The sequence below is a fragment of the Rattus norvegicus genome, chromosome 2 (genome assembly GCF_021556685.1).
Source record: "Rattus norvegicus strain SHRSP/BbbUtx chromosome 2, alternate assembly SHRSP_T2T, whole genome shotgun sequence".
Taxonomy (NCBI): domain Eukaryota; kingdom Metazoa; phylum Chordata; class Mammalia; order Rodentia; family Muridae; genus Rattus; species Rattus norvegicus.
Genome location: NC_141535.1, coordinates 170,479,431 through 170,504,673, shown reverse-complemented (window position 1 = coordinate 170,504,673; position 25,243 = coordinate 170,479,431). Strand labels below are relative to the sequence as shown.

General features: G+C 39.7%; 1 pseudogene; it reads left to right on the top strand.

Annotated features, from left to right (window-relative positions):
- LOC147996316 (BCL2/adenovirus E1B 19 kDa protein-interacting protein 3 pseudogene) overlaps positions 1-25,243 on the top strand; it is a 54,366-nt pseudogene that overhangs the window by 19,116 nt on the left and 10,007 nt on the right.

Here is a 25,243-nt window from a genome sequence, read left to right as displayed (position 1 = left end):
TCCCACAAATTCTGTGCCACTTTTTATCCCAGCGCATCTTGTAGGTAGAAGAAATTGTTTATCAAAGGTTTTGTGGATGGTTTGGTGTCACAATCCCTCCATGGGAAGTCTTGCCTGATTACAGAAGATGACCAGTTCTGGATCTGGGTCTTCCACTGGTAGGAGTCTTTCATGGTCATTCTCATAGATTTCTGGGAGTTTCCTGCAGTGGGTTTCTAACTCCTCTCAGAGAGGCCCCTGCTCCTCCCTCCATCTGATTTCTCTTGCTCCTATCCACCATCTACACTGTATCAAACACCCCACAACTAGCAGGGATGTCTATTCTATTTTCCCTAAACAGTGAGACTCATCCATCCCTTCTTGAGCCCTACATGTTAGTTAGCTTCTCTGGGTCTGTAAGTCCATTATTATAATGCTTGTAATTTTTGGAGAAGACATGAAGTCTTTGATGTTTATGTTGTTTTTGTTGTTGTTGTTTTTAATTGGGACTTGTGCATCTTGGGCTAGTTGTATGAATCAAAGTGTGGATGTGGGGCTGTTGGTTTGGGGACTTCTTACCAGTCAGAACTGGGAATTAAGGGAACTGCAGAAGTGTAATCTCAGGACTCAGGTTCCAGTGACCCTCTTACCTGTGGGGCACAAGGAGCTGTGCAGCTAAAGAAGATTAGACTGAGATGTTCAGAACCCAGGGACACTTTACCTATGGGTAGTAGGAACTGGGTAAATGAGGAAGTTTTGGTCTTAACAGAGCCCCTTCCTTATTTTTGAGATGGGGGTCTCTTGTGAAAGTGGGAGAGCTCACTGATTTGGCTTGAGCCCTAAGAATCACCTTTCTTTTCTCACAAGCACTGGAGTTATAGATGTGCACCATGTTGTCTGGCTGTCATATCAGTGCTGAGGGGTCAAACTCAGGTCCTCATGTCCTCATGTTTGCACAGTATGGTAATTACTTCTCTGATACTGTGGTAAGACACCATATTCAGGCAGCTTAGGATTAGAGCCCATGGTTACCATGGCAGGGAGCATGGCATCAGACAGGCAGTAGCTGAGAGCTTACATTTTGAACCACAATACAAAGCAGAAAACACTAACTGGGAATGGTATGGGTGTTTAAAGCCTCAAGTCTATACCTGCCCCCAGTGGCAAACCTTCTCCAACACCATACCTGTTAATCCTTCCAAAACAGTTCCATCATCCGGGGATAAATATTCAAATCAATGGATCTATGGATGGCATTCTCATTCAAATCACCAGATTCATATACACGGAACCACCCCTTCTCCAACTTATGGCTCTCTACTATCCTAAGCACTAGTTAAAGACAAAGGAAATACCTTTTAGATTCAGAACATCCACCTTTCTTCTTAACACACTGGTATTCTTTGCTGATGAGGGAACAGACCAGGGTGTTTGATTCTTCTCCCCCTCAAGTGAATACATATTTCTTTTGTTCTCTAAATAGTCTCGACACAGGTAAGATTCCAGATTCATTCATAGAAATGCTCATTTCATGCAAACATAGTATCATGCAAATGAACTAAAGCAGAGACCTGGAGTTTGGAACAGAGCTTCAGCACAGGGGCTCCATGGTGATCACCATGAAAGAGTGTAGGGATCCAAAGTGTGTTTGTATGTATAATATCTAGTGGAAGATGACTTCTATTGAAAGTCTGAACGGGGGTGGGAGGGAAGAGGCCAGCATGAGGGTGATGAGTGGTATTCCCCATTTATAACTAAATTGGACATGTTAACATAAAAGCAAAGAGTGATATGCACTTACTTAAAGTGCCTTCAGTTGGGCAGACATGGAGAAGTAGAAGCAGGCTTCACTCAAAGAGAATGAAAGAAAGAGGATCCAATGATGTCATGGAAATGCTTGGAAAATGTTGGAGAACTCAACACAAAAGTACTAATCTGGATAATTAATTTCAGTTCTATTTTGTCAGACAGTAAATTTCAATGTAGCTAATCTAAGGGTTGTTCTGCATTCTTTAAAATATTTTAGATACCTAAAGACATATTTGTGTTGGATCTATCTATTAATAATTAACATATTGAAATTGTATCTGATAAAATGAAATACGTTAACCAAGAAGAGTGAATTGCTTTATATTTTCCTCTTTGATGTTTTGCTTAATAGACGCCTGCTTGATCTTCACCTCTGATTCTCAAGTCTATTTCAGCACTGCATACCATACCATGTAGCCTCTTGAAAACCCTATTTATATACATAAGAAAAGAATAGATGATTGACGTGGTGTTTAATAATTATTTATGAAAATCATTTTGATCATGTTTAGTCCTAGAAGGTTCTTGTGGGGTGGGTTCAGGGCTGTTTACTCTCACAGCAACAGTGACTTCTAAAAGTGTGTTCATTTCCCATCCATTCTGTCTTTGGTCTGATAAACAGCACAACCAAAGTAAACCTGGAGGAAAGAGTTTATTGGGTTTACACACCCCTAAGGACATTCCATCCTTGAGTGAAGTCAGGGCAGGAAGTGTTACTTACTGGCTTGCTTTCCATCACTCAGTCAGCTTGCTTTTGTATGCCACCCAGGCCCACCTGCCTAGGCTTGGCACCACCCACAGTGGACTAGACCTTTCATAGCAATCATTAATCACAAAAGTTCCCCCAAAGATTTGCCTACAGGCCAATCTGATGAAGACATTTCCTCAGTCTAGCTGGGTTCCCTCTTTTTGTATGAACCTAGCTTGAACCAAATTAAAATTTAAAAACAACACAAACAAACAAACAAAAAACAACTACTAACCAGAACAACGTCTAAGGTTAAATATGGCATCTGTGGGAAATAGCCTCCTGGCCACTTAGATGTTTGAACCCTTCCAGACTCAACAGACAGCCCCTGCCCACACAGTCACTGGGTAACTGGAACTTGTTCCATATCTCTCCTTGCAGCTGAAGTTTGGAAGTGCCTCTAAAACCAAGTTTGTACAGTCTGTTTCTATTTTACTATAATGCCTCTTTAATTTGCATTCTACTAATCCGGGATTTTACATAATTTAAACGCCACTCCTATGATTCCTATTCAATAGAAAATTGAAACATTTCCTTGTAGAAAATGTCTTGGGCTGTTAAGAATAAAATATCTGTCTTTCAGAACCATTTAAATAAGACGGAAAGGATGAATAGTCTGTTAGATTGTTGCCTCTCCTTTTCAGGACTGGCAAGTCTCCTGAGTATAAAAGCCCACAGGGTTCTTAGCATAAGCCTACTGAGTACTGGCATTCTTCTCTTGTTTTCTCTTATGTATACATTCAACACTACTTTGTATGTTCTTTGTAAAGGAGTAAAATTGGTTTTCTTTAGGAAATATTTTGTAAATTATATTCTTGCTAAGCGAGTCTTGTGGTGGTGATAAACTTTTCTACAAAAGACAATCATGAGTAAACCCTGTTTAAAGTCAAGTATAAGCAGCCGTCAATAATGTTGACATGTAGAATCCCAGGGACACAGAAAGCCAATATGCATAATCCTGACCTGGATGATACAGAAAGCATTGCTGACGGCCAGGACTTCCTGTATAGTCACCTGTTCTTAGGTATTTGCAACAAAAAACTATTAAATTGTGCTCATTGCAAGCCGAGAGATTCTTATGAAAGGTCTCGATTTTACTTGAGGAGATCAGTGATTAGAAACAAAGAGTTTCAACTCTCAAAGTAAGATATTTCTGACATACATTTTTTCCCCATTCTCAAGTGTGTGGGCTTTAGGGCAGCATGCGCTGTTGCATTAGTTGTCTTCCTCTGACTGACAAGCTGATTCTGCAAATAACAAACATACATTCACGCCATAATTTAAGTGACTGTGGTACTGGGTCCTTTTGATTTTAGTTTTTCTCATACCTCTAAATAATCTTTTCCAATCCCTAAGCACAACATTCTTCATTGTCAAAGACAGACCCATCTGAAGGTTTGGGGACAAACTTAGATATTCTCTGAAGACAGCTGGCTTTTCTAAATGGCATTTGAGACCACATGCCGAATAATGGCATTTAAGTTCACTTGTTTAATTGTTGGTCACAAATTGAACAACTTGAGCCAATAACAGGCAATTGAAGCTGACCATTTTAAAGTGGAGACAATGAGCGTGAAAAATTGAGACGAACGCAGTCCTGCGATTTCATGGACAATGTGAATTAAAAGCAGCCCACTGCCATTCTGCTTTAATTTATACGAATAAAATGTCTTCATTGCTTAAAGTCCAGTATACTCACAATAGCACTCACAATATATTTTTCTTCATTTGTAGGATTTTTTTGGAACAACATCACCAGAACACTGTTATTGTCTATGGAAAACACAAATCACTTAGCCATTTCCTAGGGTATTTAGGGTAAGGAAAGTAAGATTTCTCAAGATAAATTGTTAGCCATTCCAGACAGCGGCTCTTTGCTTCAGATGGTGAACTTCATCTGACATCTTTGTATCCTAGGATCAACTCTGAAAAGTGATGGTTGGTAGAAAAACAGGATAGCATCCATGTTCACATCAGATCTGTTTTTTTTTCCTTCAGATAGCTTTGAAAATACATAGTCCATTGGCAGTTTTCATCAACTTAGGCTGGACTAAGAATGTTGAGCATAGACATCAGACTGCCAGCTCCCCCCCGACCAGTACAACAGAGCTGTTCCTTTTATCTATCTATCTATCTATCTATCTATCTATCTATCTATCTATCTATCTATCTATCTATCTACCTATCTATCTTTCTAGGGGTTTTAGTGGTTTTAGTGGGTATTTCCTGGGTTGTTTGTTCTCTATGCTCAGCCACTTACAACACTCACCATTGTTCTCACCTGCACCCTGTCAAAGGCCAGCAGGGCAAATGACTGAAACTCCAGTGACTAGTGAGGAAGTTCACAGATTTGCAGGTGAAAGACATATAGGAAGATTTGCTGTGCTGTGCTCTATGTCAGGACCTTACCTTGCTTCAACTTCAACAAAAAAGCTGCAGAAGTGAATGGGAGACGGACTGTAGTATTTTATGAAAGCTCAGGGGCATAGCTCCCCTGAGACCTTCAGAAAGTAAATAAGGATGCTAGCAGGAGATTGAACATAATAAGGACATGTTGGAAAAGCTGGGAGATGTTCAGACCAGAAAAAATGCTTTTGCACGATGTTTGAATTTTGTTCCTGTACTGACTAGTTTTGTATGTCAACTTGACACAAGCTGGAGTTATCACAGAGAAGGGAGCCTCAGTTAAGTAAATGCCTCCATGAGACCCAGCTGTAAGGCTTTTTCTCTACTAGTGATCAAGGGAAGAGGGCCCAGCCCATTGTGGATGGTGCCATCCTTGGGCTGGTAGTCCTAGGTTCTATAAGAGAGCAAGCTGAGCAAGACAGGGGAAGCAAGCTAATAAGTAATGTCCCTCCATGGCCTCTGCATCAGCCCCTGCTTCCTGACCTCCTCGAGTTCCAGTCCTGACTTCCTTTGGTGACGAACAGCAATGTGGAAGTGTAAGCTGAATAAACCCTTTCCTCCCCAACTTGCTTCTTGGTCCTGATGTTTGTGCAGGACTAGAAACCCTGGCTAAGATAGTTCCCTTTACACAGAAGCAGCATGACTCCTAAGCACTCCAAAGCATAAGGAAGGTCATCCCTGCCACTGGTAGCACACGGGCATGAGGTGAACACATGGCCCGTTTCTCAGCTTCTTTTCTGTGCGGGATTCTTAGTCTTCTCCACTAAACTTTGCACTAGAGCAGTGGTCACCATGATCTCTACTGTAAGTTTCCTGTCACTGTGTCAAGAGTTTATGAATGCTTCATAGATGGCTCTCTGTGTCATTGTGTTATTATTTGATGAGGTTGACACATAGTGAACACATGGAAATAGTGACCTCACCTACCTCACATCATCCTAGCAAAGGCTGTCAACTAATCCAAAGGAGAGAAAATAGAAACCCTGAGCAGGAAGAAAAAGAGGAGTAGGCATAGCAGCAAGAACATGAGCGTTGAGAGCCCTCAGAGGTCAGCAGACGCACAGAGAAGGCCTGGGTCTGATGCTGTTGCGGTTAGCTCCATACTGTAATTTAGGTCTGAAACATCCCTTACAGGTCTATGTGACTGTAAGACTTGGCCACTGCCCCCTGACACTTAGGGATGTGGCCTTTAAGAGGTATAAAGCCATGTGGAGCGTGTCATATGACTGGGGCATAGGCCCTCAGAGACGATGGAATCCCAGCTTTCCTCTCTCCTTTCTTGGTTACACTAGGCAAGAAGTCTCGCTCGTCACTCTCTCCTTTTGTAACATGTATGGTACCATGAGTCCACAGCAATATGATCAACTGTATGCACATTAACATCTCTACAATCCTAAGCCAGAATAAGCCTTTCATTCTCATAAACTATATCTCAGGTACCTTATGACCGTGATGGGGAGATGACTAACACAGTTGGGTGACTGATGTGACTTCCATGCCTGAACACATTAACTATAAGTTAGGTATAATATATAAAATATAAATACATATGTGCACATATACATATACACATATATATGTATATATGCATGTATATGTGCACATATATTTATATGTATATGTGTATATTGTGTGTGTGTATATATATATATATATATATATATATCTTTTTGCTTCTAATTGCGAACAATACCTACCTAACACATTTCAAAATCTTTGGGAAAATAACCAAACCAATGCAAATTATTCTGAAAATTTATCTTCAAAGGAAGGCACTGAGGCCCTGGGGGGGGAAACATATTTCTCAATACCAGTCTTTGTTTTTAATGATTTACAGTGAAGAAACAAAGGAACTTGCTTCTCTCTCACACCAACCAGTGACAGGACTATTTTCCTGGCACCTCTGAGTACACAGATGCCTGGCTGACATCAGTACAAGCTCTCACCACAACAGGCCCAACACTCTGATCTACCTTGGTTCCAGGTATTCAGTTGCCATGATTTATGCCAGCAGGGTCTGGCTACAGTTGTCATTCTTTTAATCTCAAGTAAAAAGAGAGTTATAGTCGAAAAGTCAAATTGATGATTTCATGAGCTTCTAAAAGCAGGAAATGACATCATGGAAAGGCAGCGGGATCTTTTGCTTTTGACTTAGTGTGATGCCAAATTGAGCACTGAAGGAAGAGCTTCAGGAAGGAGGAAAGGGGGAGTACCCTGTGGGAGAAATCATAAATACTTGAGCCGTTAAATCAACTGCCCATCAATTATAAAAAGAAAAAATTAACTCAGGAAGAGACGGGGGAAACTATGAGCATGAACAGAGAAAAACGCACCACAAAAAGAAGCTTGTAATTAAAAACAGAATCAATGGGGACAAATCAGAACTGGCTAAGCAGATGGAGAGAGAAGAATGGAAAAAATAAAGTCATTTTATAAAAAGACAATGTCAAGAGGAGGGAATAAAGCAAGCTTTTCTTTAAAATATATTTTAAGAGTGCATGAGATCCAAGGGGATGCTTCAAACTGAAAGACAGAAACAAGTAAAAGATAACCCAAAATAAGAAAAGAAAGAAAGAAATGATGTGTGGAGGGACTCAGTGGGGCCAGAAACATCTGAAAAGAGGAAAGCAATGAAACCTGCCTGTTTTATTGAAACATCAATACACACCCTGGGGATCTGTGGGCGATAGGGTTTTTGTCCCATAATAGTCTAGTCTTTCCCTGCTTGCAGCTGCAGCGTCTCTAGCTTTGGGGTAACAGCTACCCATGTCTCTTGATTTTATAAAATTCCCTATTCCAAATGAGAGCTTGTTTTATTATTGGAAACAGTTTGAGTAATGCGTCAATTGGTATTACATTTTAAAGACTTATTGAGAAAGATAATGCCTAGTTTTTTTCCAAGTTGAAAAGAAAAATAAAGGCTGCAATGAACATAGTGGAGCATGTGTCTTTTTTATATGTTGGGACATCTTTTGGGTATATGCCCAAGAGAGGTATAGCTGGATCCTCAGGCAGTTCAATGTCCAATTTTCTGAGGATCCTCCAGACTGATTTCCAGAATGGTTGTACCAGTTTGCAATCCCACCAACAATGGAGGAGTGTTCCTCTTCCTCCACATCCTCGCCAGCATCTGCTGTCCCCTGAGTTTTTGATCTTAGCCATTCTCACTGGTGTGAGGTGAAATCTCAGGGTTGTTTTGATTTGCATTTCCCTTATGGCTAAAGATGTTGAACATTTCTTTAGGTGTTTCTCAGCCATTCGGCATTCCTCAGCTGTGAATTCTTTGTTTAGCTCTGAACCCCATTTTTAATAGGGTTATTTGTTTCCCTGCGGTCTAACTTCTTGAGTTCTTTGTATATTTTGGATATAAGGCCTCTATCTGTTGTAGGATTGGTAAAGATCTTTTCCCAATCTGTTGGTTGCCGTTTTGCTCATTGCAGCCTTATTTATAATAGCCAGAAGCTGGAAAGAACCCAGATGCCCTTCAACAGAGGAATGGATACAGAAAATGTGGTACATCTACACAATGGAATATTACTCAGCTATCAAAAACAACGACTTTATGAAATTCGTAGGCAAATGGTTGGAACTGGAAAACATCATCCTGAGTGAGCTAACTCAATCACAGAAAGACATACATGGTATGCACTCATTGATAAGTGGCTATTAGCCCAAATGCTTGAATTACCCTAGATGCCTAGAACAAATGAAACTCATGACGGATGATCAAAATGTGAATGCTTCACTCCTTCTTTAAAAGGGGAACAAGAATACCCTTGGCAGGGAAGAGAGAGGCAAAGATTAAAACAGAGACTGAAGGAACACCCATTCAGAGTCTGCCCCACATGTGGCCCATACATATACAGCCACCCAATTAGACAAGATGGATGAAGCAAAGAAGTGCAGACCGACAGGAGCCGGATGTAGATCGCTCCTGAGAGACACAGCCAGAATACAGCAAATACAGAGGCGAATGCCAGCAGCAAACCACTGAACTGAGAATAGGACCCCCGTTGAAGGAATCAGAGAAAGAACTGGAAGAGCTTGAAGGGGCCCGAGACCCCAAAAGTACAACAATGCCAAGCAACCAGAGCTTCCAGGGACTAAGCCACTACCTAAAGACTATACATGGACTGACCCTGGACTCTGACCCCATAGGTAGCAATGAATAGCCTAGTAAGAGCACCAGTGGAAGGGAAGCCCTGGGTCCTGCTAAGACTGAACCCCCAGTGAACTAGACTGGTGGGGGGAGGGCGGCAATGGGGGGAGGGGAACACCCATAAGGAAGGGGAGGGGGGAGGGGGATGTTTGCCCGGAAACCGGGAAAGGGAATAACACTCGAAATGTATATAAGAAATACTCAAGTTAATAAAAAAAAAAGAGATATGTAAAAAAAAAAAAGAAAAGAAAAATAAAGTTAGAGGCATTAGGAAAATGGCGGTTGGTACCCATGATGTTCCTAAACAAATTCATATCTGTAAACAGGAATAAAGATGACTTAGGGGATTGTTGGGGAACTGAATAAGATCATATACCGAGAATGCTGTCTGGCGTCTACTGCATACACAATGAATATTGGTTGTTGAATAAATCACCAAAATCAAATGGGACTCAAAGTAACTGGAGTATGAAACCAAATCGCTTTGACAAATTTCCACATAAGCTGTTTTCCAATTTAGTTAATGGAATAGCAAGAGTATCTTTATGAGATGCTTAAGCCTGGGAAATAATGAAGCTCTTCTCCTAATGAAACTGGTAAACAAGAGAGTCTTGCAAGGACTCCATAGACTAGTAAGATGTGAAAAGAGTTACTAGCATGCAATCTTCATATATGATCACAATACTAGGTCACATGACATAAATACGCTGAAACAGATTTCTGAAATACTTTACACATCTGCAAGAATTAAACAGAAAAGTTATTGGTGATGGAAGAGTAGTTTATGTTAATATTAAAAGGATCCAAGGCAGAGAAATGGGATTCTGGATTATGCTAATGGGAGAGTATCTTCCTTTTTACCAGTTGTCTTTCAAATAACATGTAAGGGAGTTAGGTATTGTGGATTATAACCGTAATGCCAGAAATTCAAGGGGTTGAAACAGAAAGATTGTGAGTTCCAGCCAACCTGAACTATGTAATGTTGTCTGGTGATGGAAGAAAAGAAGAAAGAAACAAGAACACATAAAGGAAGGAAACAGTCAATTCTGAACATGCACACGAGAGCAAACAACCTCAGGGAGAAACTGATTCAGAGCTTATACTTGGAAGATAGTCACAAGATTTTTCTTTTTCTTTTCTTTTTTCTCGTTTTTGTTAAACCTGAAAATGAACTCTAGTTCTTCCAAGATGATAGCTCAACTTGATCTAGAAAATCCAGTCTTACTGCCTTAAAGGATAAGAAGCCCAACTTATGCAGCACACGGCTGAAGCTGGCTAGGCTATCTAGAACAAAGCTTCTCAACCTGTGGGTCACAACCCCTTTAGCAAATCTCAGTCTCCAAAAAGTATTTACATTATGATTCACAATAAAGGTGAAAGCTATGAAGTAGTAATGAAAATAATTTTATGGTGGGGGGTCACCACAACATGAGGAACTGTATTAAAGGGTCATAGTACTAGAAAGGTTGAGAGCCACTGATCTAGAAGCATTTGTGACAGACAATGGAGGGGAGGGTCTGACTCTCCGTAGACCTGTTTGCTACTCTATATCTGCTGTAACGAGGAAGTGATATTATTGCTGTGATGGAATTGGCTGTCTAGACTGAGTACTTGAGCTCAGAGGGAGAAATAATGTTGATCTTCCTTGTGCTGGCTATTAGAGCCACACCCTCCTTTTGCATCTTGTCACCAACACCTGGTGCATGGTGCAGCTAGCAGACTATCACTCCTGCTCAACTGATGGGGTAGAAAAATCGAAGCCGTAGAACACAGTTTCTGTTCTGGTGCTTCCCCTCCTGATCTTAGTGGGTTGTTACTTACCTTGAGTTATGAATGTTTCCATGTATATCTGTAAAACTATTTGGCCTCTTAATTGCTGTAACTTTTTCTTCTTTTACTCAATTCTTTAAGAAATGATACGTTTTTGGTTTTCACCGTTCAGTGAGTACATGCTGTAGTTGATATCCAATCTCTACCAGGAGTTTCTCCTGCCCTTTGATCATTCAGTTCTCAGATAAAAAACACACAATTTTTGTATTTATAATAAAAGTTAATCAGCAATAGAGCTGGACAGATGTCTACCCTCTGTCTATTATGTCTACTTTCCTATCAAAAACCCTGAGTTGTGACTTGGCATGGGCTGTTCTTGCTCTTATTGGCCAGGCCACGTGGCAAGTTCTTAGGACCACTTACCCCATGGTATCTTCATCTGTCCTCTGTCTCTCTCCTTGCAGTCTCTCTTCAGACCCCAAGCCCAGGAACCTCAATCCTACCTATGACAATTCTACCCAGCTTTAAGTGATAGACATCTTTATTCACTAATCAGGTATAACTTGAGGGGCAAGGTTATATATCATCACTCATGTACATGCAGATTCTCTCCCTTCTAGGGGTAACCAGACCTTGGGCCTAATATTTAGCATTATAATACATAACAAAAGATCAATTCTCAACAAGTACAGACTGTTCCAGCAACACGTCATTGTGTAAAAAAAAATTAAAGTTCTGCAGCAACTGAATTTTTTTAAAAAGCCAAATTTAAGGAAACAAAGGAGATAAGAAGTCAAGAGGAAATCGATGTCATGGAAATCTATAAAGGAGAATTCCAACACATTAACTTCTAATAAAATATGTGCCTGAGCCCTGAGCTACACATTCATAACTTAGATGACAAACATGCCAGCAGAGAGTAAAATAAGTAAATATAATTCTACTGTAAAACATAACAGATTTATTATATGAGTCAATGTTCCTCAAAACTACAACTACAAAGCACAAATACCTAGATTTTGTTTCAAACATAACAAATAAATTTGCAGAGCCCAACTACATGCTATGTATGAGAAATGCACTTAAAATACAACAGCACAAATAACAAAGAGTTTAAAAGTAATAGGAAAGAAGATAAATGCCGTGGAAGGAGGGAGATAAAATAACAGGATATCTAAAAATGCGTATGGAGCAATACTATTAATTATGTACTTAAAATATACATAGGTTTGTGCATAAGTATACATGTGTAATGTAAGTGAATATTTCCATCTGTGCTGTCAATGCTTCCTCCCAGAGACAAAAACCATCTAACAAAAATAATAGCATAAAGCATGAGGAGTCCTCTTTTGAATTGCTGATCAGGGTTGTCACTAGACCTTATAAAACATTATAGGCTATTGATATTGGCATTTTGAAAACCCCAGACAAATGTTATTAATAACCTCAAAATTTTAAATAATCTCAAGGATACCAGTATAAGTTCACACCAGAAGCCATTACCAAAACTACATCTGACAAATATTCAGAATTATGGAACTTCCTTTCAAATAATCTATAGATCAAAAATCGGTCAAAAGGAAAAAAATACAAAATAATTTGAATATGATGAAAATGAAAAGATAGGCCTTCCTGTTTCTACCTGTGCTGGGATCATGTCTCAGCTCTGGATCCAAACCCACACAGCCCCCCAATTGAAGCTCTACCCGCCCCCCAGGTATTCTGAAATATCCAGGATAACAGGATCATAGTCTCACAGAGGAAGGACAGGCTCCAATCAGATACTGGGGCCAAGATAACGCCAGAGATAACCAGATGGCAAGAGGCAAGTGTAAGAATATAAGCAATAGAAACCAATTTGACTTGGCAACATCAGAATCCAATTCTCCCACCACAGCAAGTTCTGGATCCCTCAACAATGGAAAAGCAAGATTCATATCCAAATTCTCATTTCATGAAGATGATAGAGGACTTTCAGAAGAACATAAAAAACTTCCTTAAAGAAATAGAGAACACAGTCAAACAGGTGAAGAAATTGAACAAAACCCAACTAGGATCTAAAAATGGAAATAGAAACATTAAAGAAATCACAAAGGGAGACAGTTCTGAAGAAGGAAAATCTAGGAAAGAGAACAGGAGTCACAGATGCAAGCCTCACCAACAGAACACAAGAGAGAAGAGAGAATCTCAGCAGTAGACAATACCATAGAAGGCATCAACACAACAGTCCAGGAAAATGCAAAAAGCAAAAAGCTCCTGTCTCAAAGCATTCAAGAAATCAGAGAAAGGACTGGAAGAGCTTGAAGGGGCTCGAGACCCCATATGAACAACAATGCCAACCAACCAGAGCTTCCAGGGACTAAGCCACTACCCAAAGACTATACATGGACTGACCCTGGAGTCTAACCTCATAGGCAGCAATGAATAGCCTAGTAAGAGTACCAGTGGAAGGGGAAGCCCTGGGTCTTGCTAAGACTGAACCCCCAGTGAACGTGATTGTTGGGGGGAGGGCGGTAATGGGGGGAGGATGGGGAAGGGAACACCCATAAAGAAAGGGACTAGGGGGATGTTGGCCCGGAACCCGGGAAAGGGAATAACATTCGAAATGTAAATAAGAAATACTCAAGCTAATAAAGAAAAAAAGGAAAAAAAAAAAAGAATTCCAGGACACAATGAAAAGACTGAACCAGAGAATAATAGGAGAGTGAAGATTACCAACTCAAAGGGCCAGCAAACGTCTCCAACAAAACTATAGAAGAAAATTTCCCTAACCAAAAGAAAGAAATTCCCATAAACATATAAGAAGCCTAGAGAACATCCAAACAGATGGGACCAGAGAAGAAATTCCTCTAGTTGCATAATAATTAAAGCACCAGATTCACAGAACAAAGAAAGAATATTAAAAGCCGCAAGGGAAAAGGTCAAGTAACATATAAAGCAGACCTATCAGAAATACACCAGACTTCTCAACAATCTCGAAAAGCCAGAAGATCCTGGGCAGAAGTCATACAGACCCAAAGAGAACACAAATGCCAGCCCAGGCTACTATACCCAGCAAAACTCTCAATTTCCATAGAGAGAATCCAAGATATTCCGTGACAAAACCAAATTTAAACAATATCTTTCCACAAACCCAACCCTATGGAGGATAATAGATGGAAAACTGCCACACAAGGAAGGAAACTACAACCAAGGAAAAGCAAGAAATTAATCTCAAAACAAACCCAAAAAAAGAGAAACACACAAACATAATTCCACCTCTAACAACAAAACTAACAGGAAACAACAATCATTGGTCCCTAATATCTCTCAACATCAATAGACTCAATTTCCCAATAAAAAGACACAGATTAACAGATTGAATATGTAAACAGGACCCAGCATTTTGCTGCATACATGAAGCACACTTCAGTGATAAAGGCAGACATTATCTCAAAGTAAAAGGCTATGAAAAATATTTCCAAGCAAATGGTCCCAAGAAACAAGCTGGAGTAGCTATTTTAATATCAAATAAAAATAGACTTTCTACCGAAAGTTATCAAAAAAGATGGGGAAGGACACTCCATACTCATCAAAGGAAAAATCCACCAAGAAGAACTCTCAATTCTGAACAACTGTGCCCCAAAAGCAAGGGCACCCACATTTGTAAAAGGAATGTTACAGAAGCTCAATGCACACATTGAAACTCACACAATAATAGTAGGAGATTTCAACATCCTACTCTAACCAATGAACAGATCATGGAAACAGAAACTAAACAGAAAAACAGTGAAGCTAGAAGAAGTTATAAACCAAATGGATTTAACAGATATCTACAGAACACTTCACCCTAAAACAAAAGAATATACCTTCTCAGCACCTCATTGTAATTTCTCAAAAACTGAACATATTCTCAGACTCAAAACAAACCTCAATAGATACAAGAACATTACAATAATCTCACATATTCTATCAAACCACCACAGACCAAGACTGATCTTCAATAGCAACAAAAACAACAAAAGCCCACATAAATGTGTAAGTTGAACAACTATCTACTCAATGACAACTTGGTCAGGGAAGAAATAAAGAAATAAAAGACGTTTTAGAATTCAATGAAAATGAAAGCACAACTTACCCAAACTTATGGGACACAATGAAAGCAATGCTAAGAAGAAAATTCATAGCCCTGAGTGCCTCCATAAAGAAATTGGAGAGATCATACACTAGCAGCTCAACAGCTCATCTGAAAATCCTAGAACAAAAAGACACAAATACACCTAAGAAGAGTAGACATCAGGAAATAACCAAATTCAGGGCTGAAATCAACTAGGTAGAAACAAAGAATCAACAAAAGTAGGAGCTGGTTCTTTGAGAAAATCAACAAGATAGATAAACCCTTAGCCAGATAACCAGAGGGCACAGAGACAGTAACCAAAGTAATAAAATCAGGAATGAAAAGGGAGACATAACAGTAGAAACTGAGGAAATTAAAAAAAATCATCAGATACTACTGCCAAAGTCAATACTCAACAAAACTGGTAAGCTTGGATGAAATGAATGATTTTCTAGACAGATACAATAAATCAGGATCAGATAAACCATCTAACAGCCCCATAACCCCCAAGGAAACAGAAATAGTCACTAGAAGTCTTCCAACCAAAACCAGCCCAGGGCCAGATGGTTTTAGAACGGAATTCTATGAGACCTTTAAAGAAGGTCTAATTTCAATAACTCTCAAACTATTCCATAAAATAGAAACAGAGAGAACATTACCCAATTATTTCTATGAAGCCACAGTTACACTGATACCTAAATCACACAAAGACCCAACAAAGAAAGAGAACTAAAGACCAATTTCCCAATGAATATCAATGCAAAACTACTCAATAAAATTCTCACGAACCAAATCCAAGTACACATAAAATGATCATACACTTTGATCAAGTAGGCTTTATCCCAGGAATGCAGGGATGGTTCACCGTATGAAAAATGCATGAGTGTAATCCAATATATAAACAATCTAAAAAAAATATGATCATCTCACTAGATACTGAAAAATCATTGACGAAATACAACACCCATCCATGTTAAAAGTATTGGAGAGATCAGGAATTCAAGGTGCAGACCTAAATATAATAAAAGCCATAAACAGCAAACCAGTAGCCAACATCAAACTAAATGAAGATAAACTCAAAGTAACCCCTTTAAAATCAGGGACTAGACAAGACTCTCTCCCTACCTGTTCAATAGAGTACTTGAAGTTCTAGCCAGAGCAATTAGACAACAAAAGGTGATCAAAGGGATACAAATTTGGAGGGAGGAAGTCAAGATCTCACTATTTGCAGATGATATGAGAGTATACATATGCAACCCCAAAGATTCTATCAGAGAGGTCCTACAGCTGATAAACAAAAATCAGCTAAGTGGCTGGATATAAAATTAACTCCAACAAATTGGTAGCCTTCCTCTACTCAGAGGGTAAAAGGGCTGAGAAAGAAATTAGTAAAACAACACCCTTCACGTTAGACACAAATAATATAAAATATCTTGGTGTGACTCTAACCGAGCAAGTGAAAGATCTGTATGACAAGTACTTCAAATTCCCGAAGAAAGAAATTGAAGAAGCACCAGAAATGGAAAGATCTCCCATGCTCTTGGATTAGCAGGATTAATATAGTAAAAATGGCCATCTTACTGAAAGCAATCTACAGATTCAATGCAATCCCCATCAAAATTCCAACTCAATTTTTCATAGAGTTAGAAAGAGAAATTCTCAAATTCATTTGAAATAACAAAAATCTCAGGATAGCAAAAACTATTCTCAACAATAAAAGAACTTCTGGGGGAATCACCATCCCTGACCTCAAGCTATACTATGGAGCAATAGTGATAAAAACTGTGTGGTATTGGCACAGAGACAGGCAGGTAGATCAATGGAAGAGAATTGAAGACCCAGAAATGAACACACATACCTATGGTCAGCTGATCTTTGACAAAGGAGCTAAAACCATCCAATGGAAAAAGATTTTCACATTTCACATTTTCAATGGTGCTGGTTCAACTGGCAGTCTGCATGTAGTAGAATGCAGATTAATCTATTCTTATCTCCTTGTGCAAAGCTCAAGTCCAAATGGATCAAGGAACTCCACATAAAACCAGAAACTCTGAAACTAATAGAAGAAAAAGTGGGGAAGTGCCTCAAACACTTGGGCACAGGGGACAATTCCAATGGATTATGCTCTAAGATCAACAATTGACAAATGGGACCTCATAAAATTGAAAAGCTTTTGTAAGGCAAAGGACACTGTCAATAGGACAAAAGAGCAACTCACATATTGGGAAAAGATGTTTATTACCCCTACATCCAATAGAGGGCTACTATTTAATATATACAAAGAACTCAAGAAATTAGACTCTAGAGAACAAAATAAACCTATTTAAAAATGGGGTTACAGAGCCAAACAGAGAATTCTCAACTTAGGAATCTTGCATGGCTGAGAAGCACTTAAAGAAATGTTCAACATCCTTAGTCATCAGAGAAATGCAAATCAAAATGACCCTGAGATTCCACCTCACACCAGTCAAAATGGCAAAGATCAAAAACTCAGGTGACAGCAGATGCTGGCAAGGATGTGGAGAAAGAGAAACACTCCTCCACTGCTGATGGGATTGCAAGCTGATACAACCACTCTGGAAATCAGTCTGGAGGTTCCTCAGAAAATTGGACATAGTACTACCTGAGGACACAGCTATACTACTCCTAGGCATATACCCAAAAGATGCTCCAACATAGAGCAAGGATGCATGCTACACTATGTTCATAGCAGCCTTATTTTTAATACCCAGAAGCTGGAAAGAACCCAGATCTCACTCAACAGAGGAGTGGATACAGAAAATGTGGTACATTTATACAATGGAGTACTATTCAGCCATTAAAAACAATGACTTCATGAAATTCGCAGACACATGGTTGGAACTAAAAAAATATCCTGAGTAAGGTAACCCAGTCACAAAAGAACACACATAGTATATATTGACTGATAAGTGGATGTTAGGGAAAAAACTCAGAATACCCATGGTACAACTTAGAGACTATATGAAGGTCAAGAAAAAGAAAGATCAAAGTGTGGGTCCCTCAGTCCTACTTAGAAGGAGGAACAAAATAATCACGTGAGGTTCAGGGTGGGAGAGACTTGGGTAGAAGAAAGGATGGTGAGAGGAATAAACGGGGCTGTGGGATTAGGTGTGGGAGGAGACGGGGAAGGTGTACAGAGGGTCAGGAAATTGAACAGAGGTATGTAACAATGGAGGAATAGGGAACTGGGAATAACCACCAGAAAGTACTGGATGCCAGAAAAGCAAGAGACTCCCAGGACCCAAAAGGGACAACACTAGCTGAAACACCCAACAAAGGGGAGAGAGAACCTGTAGAGACCATATCCAGAAACTAGGCATGACCTCTGGTTGAGGGATGGGGCCACCTACCCTTCACAACATTTTAACCCAGAATTGCTCTGTCAAAAGGAAATTCAGTGACAAAAAGTGGAGCAGAGACAGAAGGAAAGGCCATCCAGTGACTGCCCTACCTGGGAATCCATTCCATATGCAGTCACCCAACCCAGACACTTGCTGATGCCAAGAAGTGCTTGCTGACAGGAGCTTGATATGGATGTCTCCTGAGAGACTCTATTAGAACCTTACAGATATAAATATGGATGCTTACAGCCAGCCATCAGACTGAGATTGGGGACCCCAATGGAGGAGTTAGGGGAAGGACTGATAGAGGTGAAGAGGTTTGCAATACCATAGGATAAACAACAATATCAACCAGCCAGACCCCCCCAGAGCTCACAGGGACTAAACTACCAACCAAAGAATGCACATGGAGGGACCCATTGCTCCATTTGCATATGTAGCAGAGCATGGCCTCCTCAGTGGGAGGGGAAGCCCTTGGTCCTGTGAAGGCTCACTGCCTCAGTGTATGAGCATGCTAGGGCAGTGGGGCAGGAGTGGGTGAGTGGAGACAAAGGGGTGCAATAGGGGATTTTCAGAGGGGAAACCAGGAAGGGAGATAACATCTGAAGTGTAAAAAAAATGAATAAAACATTTTTTTAGAAAGAAAATGAAAAGAGAGCAAAGTGTAGGAGATGTAGCATCCAGAGGGAATGATGTAATACTGAATATCTTATTAGTAATAGAAAGATACCAAGTCAATGAAGAAAAGTAAACTAAACCCTGATACACAAAAGTAAAGAATATCTGAAAGAATACATAAAAGTGGAAAGCATGCATATCATATAAAACATGCAAATCAATAAGACAGAAGTATAAATCCTTTAAGCAAACTATTCTCAAGGCTGGTGATATCCTCTCCAGAGACTATTTGTCCGAAAACACACTTTTAGATGTAAAGTCACCATATACGTGGCATGGTATTAAATATTCTACAATACAGAGAACAACTTTCAAAACAAAGAATTATCAGATTCAAAACTCTCAGCAGAACTGAGTTTCTATCCACACTGACAGGGTAATCACTCCATAGCCTACAAACATTAAAGAAGATCATAAGATAATATCAACATATTTAAGCCAAATAACTGTGCAAAATAAAACAAATTTCTTTAAAGAGATGAACTGATAAAGTAGTTTTAAGAAATCAATATGTTTATTAGTCTCATATAATTAAAAAGATGAAACCCACTGTTCTCAAACTTTCTATAAAGAAAATAGTAGACACAGACTAATAAGTGGGTAAATACTGTAAGGTACAGAAGGCAGAAACAATGAAAGGGCTGTCTTCATGATGGAGGGGAGGGAGAGCTGGCAACATTTCATAATTTAGTGCTGAGATGGTAAAATCAGACAGAGAGATTCAAAGGAAAGTAATACCTCAAAATCTAAAAGAAAATTTAGCACATTCTCTAGGCCATCATATATAGAAAATGATAACCCAACATATTCAACACCAAAGTTTTTCCTGGGAATGTAATATTGTTTTAACATTTTTTAGTTACCTTATGAACAGACTAGGAGTACATTGGAGGTAAGCGAGGGAATGGGGGCTGTCACAGTGGTGGGTGTGCACAGGACACTGTAGTTTCTTTTGTACAGAGGGAAACACTTCAGAGTTCTCTACTTTTAAAATCTAGAAAGCCAAGGATATGAGTCTCTCTTATTCGTAGATGGCCTTGGTCTGACGCTGATTTTCCAAGCCAGCCCTATCAAGGCAGAGCCAGAGAAGGAGGCAGCATCATTTATACTTCAGTAGTAAGTGCTTCCCGAGTAAGTTCTCTCTTGTTTCTCACAAATCTTGAAAAAGAACACTCTGTGCTCTCCAACCGCAGTCTTCAAATCCTCGCTCTGCATGGCCTGTGATGGTCCTTTTCTATACCCACAGTGTTAAACATTGTCATAGATACATATAACAGTTTACACTTTTAACCATATTGAAGTCTACAATCCATTAAGTGCCGTAACACTGTTGTCCAGCCATTACCAGAGCATTTTATGTATGAAATCTACTACTGTCATTCCCTCTTCATTTTGATCAAGATAGAAGAAAGGAAAACAAACATGAGGCCTACCTCCAACCTCCAGGTAACTAGGAAGCATGGTTATATCTAATCATGGATACACTATGGCTCCTGATTAGCTTTTGACTATCTATCGCTACACTGAGTACTGAAGAACAGATCTCAACACACCTTTCCAGTTCCTTTTAGGTATATCCAGCCATTCTGATTAGAGTAAGAGGACACCTCAAAATAGCTTTGATTCGCATTTCCCTGATGACTAAGGATATTGAACATTTCCCTAAGTGTTTCTTATCCATCTGCATTTCCTGTTTTGAGAATATCCTGTTTAGAACTGTACCCCATATTTAATTGAATTGTTTTCCTGATGTCCAGGTTTTTTTGTGGCCTTTAGCCGTTGGTAGGATGTGTAGTTGGTAATCATCATTTTCCCATACCGTAGCCTGCCATTTTTCCAAACGATGATCCACTCTATAATACAGAAATGCTTCAGTTTTATGAGGTCCTGTCTATTGGTTTATGTTCTTAGTGTCTATGCTATTGGTGCTCTGTTAAGGAAGACTTTTCCTGTACTGGTGAGTTCAAGATTATTCCCTACCTTCTCGTTAATCAGATTCAGTATATGGCCTTATATTGAGGTAATTGATCCATTTGGAGTTGAGTTTTGGTCAGGTGGATAGGTATTTGCTATTTGCATTCTTCTACATGCAGCCATCCAGTTGACTGACACAGTGGTTTCCAGCCTTCCTAATGCTGTGACCCTTTAATATAGGTTCCTCATGTTATGGAGGAATTTTATGGATCTCCAATCATAAAATTATTTCATTGCTACTTCATAACTGTATTCTTCCCACTATTATGAATTATCATGTAAATATGATACATATTGTACTGATATGCAGTATATTTGATAAGTGATCCACAAAGAGGTTGAGACCCACACTGAGAACAACTGAACTAACACTATTTGTTGAAGATGCTGGTTTTTTCCAATGTATATTTATGGCTTCTTTATAGAAGTTCAGGCATAGATTTATCTCTAGGTCTTCAGCTTGACCCCATTGATGAACATGTCTGTTTTTACAAGTTGGCATTTTTCTAATGATATTATTCAGCCTTTAGAATCAAAGAAAATATCATCATTTCTGTGACATAGGTGGACTTGAAGGACATTATGATAAGTGAACTGAGAAAGGTACAGAAAGACATTAAATGTTACACAGCTACATGTGGACTCTTAAATGTTAAACACAAGGAAGCAGATACTACAGTAGTGACTTAACAGGGCTAGCTGGAGCTTGAGGGTTTACGAGTCTTTGGGGGCAATGTTAGTGAATGAACCACCAACTTAATCAGGAGGAATAAGTTCGAAGACCTACACCAACCACTATGGAAACTCTGGTTAACAGCAATGTATCCTACTAAACACTGCTAAGAGTAGATTTTAAGAATTCCCATCATATGAAAATAAGTGTGTGGAATAAAGTACACAGTGCCTACCTTGATCTAGACTTTCACAGTACACATACATTTCAAACTATGTATGCAAAAATATGTACTATTCCATTTGTAAATTAAAATAAGCAAATCTGTGAATATAAAATCCTTCTGAAAAAGACCACAATAAAAAACATAATCTCACACTGCCATCAAAGTTTTTTAAATACCTCAGCCTTTGTGTTACAGTCCTTAAATGGCAGGTTGTGGTAAAATTCTCTCTCATACATGTAACTCTTCTAGCAAAGTACAGCCTTACCTCTGGGAACCTTTGTGTTAATTCCTTAAGAGAGAACTGTGGAAGAATTCGGTGCTCCTTTCTGTGGCACTGACATGGATCAGGCTTTGCAGTGGCTGGACACAGTGTTTAAAGAATGAGTGAGCCTTGGGCTTTTGACCACTTTAGGGTCAATTCTTTCCATAGCCATTTGCCCTTGAGCTTATGTGGGCTCTGGAAGAGCTAACATGAGAGTTAAAATGATTATAGAAAATTATCCTTCAAAGGGTAACGAGGGCTGCCTATCCAGCATGATCACTGTAGTGATAAGAACAGAGGACAGAAAATCCCTCCAGACTCTCACAGCCAACCAGACACAGCACACCTCAGTGCTAGTGACGCTAACAACTTGCTTATCCACGTGTTCTCCTGATGCCTTAGAAACTCCTTAGTTGCAGGGTTGTGTATCAGTGGGTGGGCTGAAGTATGAAAATGGACAGTGTCGATGTTGTCTTTGCTGTGCTTCAGAATGAGTTTCAGATACTTTAGAAGGAGCTGTGGACATAGGCATGGTCAATAAAAACAATTTGGTAAACCCCTCAGAATGTGCTGATTCATGTGCTTTTTCCTTCTGCATCCTTCAGAGACCAGCAGGAATGAAATCGTGTGGCTTTGACCTACTTGGTTCCACCATGGAACTGGGAACTATTCTGAGAATCCTCTTCCTTGAACACAAATCTCCTGCTGTTGATTTGTGGTTTATTTCTCTGCACAGGGTGTCAGGGACCTCCCAGCTGCTTTCCACAAGAGATTCAGGACTGAATGAGACTCAGAAACACATGGGATTCTGTCTTTGACTTGGACCTGGGAAACAGGCAAAGGACATGATGTCATTGGTCCCCTTATGTTGGAGACATGTTCTGAGAAATGTACCACTAGGTGATCCTTCATTTTGGGAACATTATAGGATACATGTCTACAAACTTATAGTCTAAGTCAATTACCCCATGTGGCTGCTGCTGATGTACCAGACATAGAATGTAATTCAAAGTTTAAAGGCATTTATTGGCTTTCACAAGGACCCATATACACAGGCATGATCAATATGGGGGATTTGGTAACTTCTTCAGAATGTAGCAGTTCATGAGGTTTTATTTCCTATCATTTCAAAGATCAGTGTGTATGCATGTGCACATATATGAATACATCTAAAATGATGGTTAAAAGTGTAGTATACTTAATACATAATTCTATAATGTGGTCCTTTACTACAATTACCAAGTATGTACTGTAAATAGTTAATGAGCTACAATATGACCTAAAGAAAAGGTGGTAGATTGTTCACACCAGCCGTTCCACAAACATGAGCGTAGTGAGCTGCTATAGCACTAGTGAGTACATCGTCTCTACTTCCAACTACATTACTGTCATATAAAAACTTCCATTTATAAAGACCATTATTAACCAAAAGTTGGCCTTTGTTATTGACATTAGGTCTTGGAGCAGAAGGACAGCAGCCAAGACCTGCCTGGTAGCTTATCCTTCCATGCCCACCAATTCCTGTGTTTCCTGTCTACTTTCAACCTTGACAAACATCAAGAAGCAAAAATGAAGAAAGCAGTGTGAAGATCCACAGGCATTCATTGTGAGCAAAGACACAGCTTTCACCAGACGTCAAGATCCATGCTGTCAGGAATCGGTTTGCTTATTATTCACTCCTGAGTCTCTGAACTCAAGTGATCAATCAGCAGAGAAACCATTTGTCGGAACTTGTTTACTATACCCATAATTATCCAACCAATCATTCCTTGATTTTATTACTTCCTACAAAAACCCACCCCTTTTGTTTTACAGATGCTGTCTCCTGTGGTCATAGCTAAACATACTTCTATTCTTTTTCTCTTACGTCCCCATCCCAGTGGCCTCCAGAGACAAAGGAACTATGCAGACTAAGTGTACATGGAGTCCATATAACATGGGTCAATGTGCTGATGTCAACAGCAGGCCCAAGGCAGAGTAACTATGCCCACCTGGGACAACCCCACCAGGGCCTTGTCAAGTCTTCTCCATGTATAGCCTCAGTGGAGAGGTATTTGGCTGAGCTTTTCTATATGGGAAGGTACGAGTTCTAAGTTCCTTAACTTATCCAGGAACTCAATATTGACATTAGCAATATTAAGTATAGACTCTAAGTCTCTGTTAGCCCTTCCCTGGGTCTAGCCACCCTTCTCAGATATTATGGGCTCAGGAGTAAAAGGACTGGCTAGTCCCACTCACATTCATCCCTGGATGTGATTGTCACCAAGTAACCTATCCCTCCAGGAAGTCACTCAGTTCACTTTTCCTACCAGGCCTTCCCTACCATGTCTAACGTGAGACACTAAGACTCATTTTCTATCCTTTCGAAGACAGTATAAAAATAAGTGAGGTACAGAGATGCTGTGCAAGCAGTTGAGCTACATAAAGGCATCCAGAGAATTGGCACACCACCGCCCCTTTACCCTGTCGTTTGCTCAGTTTCACAAGCTGATTTGTGGGCAAATATGCTCTTCTCCATTTCTCATCTGGGAACAATATATCAAATGACTTACAACATTTTAATCGTGTAACACAAGTCTACTGTTATGAGTATTTTCCTTAAAGGGTGACAGATGAAAGGAAAGAGAAACGACAGTGTCCTCATTTAATAGTAAAATGGTCTCCAAAGAAGTCAGAAAAGGCCCCAATCTCAATTATTATCACTGAATTGTGTTTATCAAGCAGTATGTGCTGTACTCTCAAGAAATAGACTAAATAGACAGATGAACATACACAAAATCCTCAAAAGACCAGAGCAGACCCTGGGTTGAAAGGCCCAGGGTAGTGCAGTTTACCAGGCTCTTTTAATGACCCTAAGGCTACAGACAGGAAACTTTGACTTTGACACACAATCCCTTATTACTCCTACTATCACTGTTTTTATTGGCACTGTGGGTTGAACCCCGAGCCCCATGCTTGCTACGCACATGTTCTACTGCCAAGCTAATCTCAGGCACTCTTATGTGTTATTGTGCCCTTGTTCCTAGCTCACACTTGGACATGGAACAGCTGCTACTTCTTGTTCATGCTTGTACAGCTTCACGTCCTTTCCACAGGGGCAC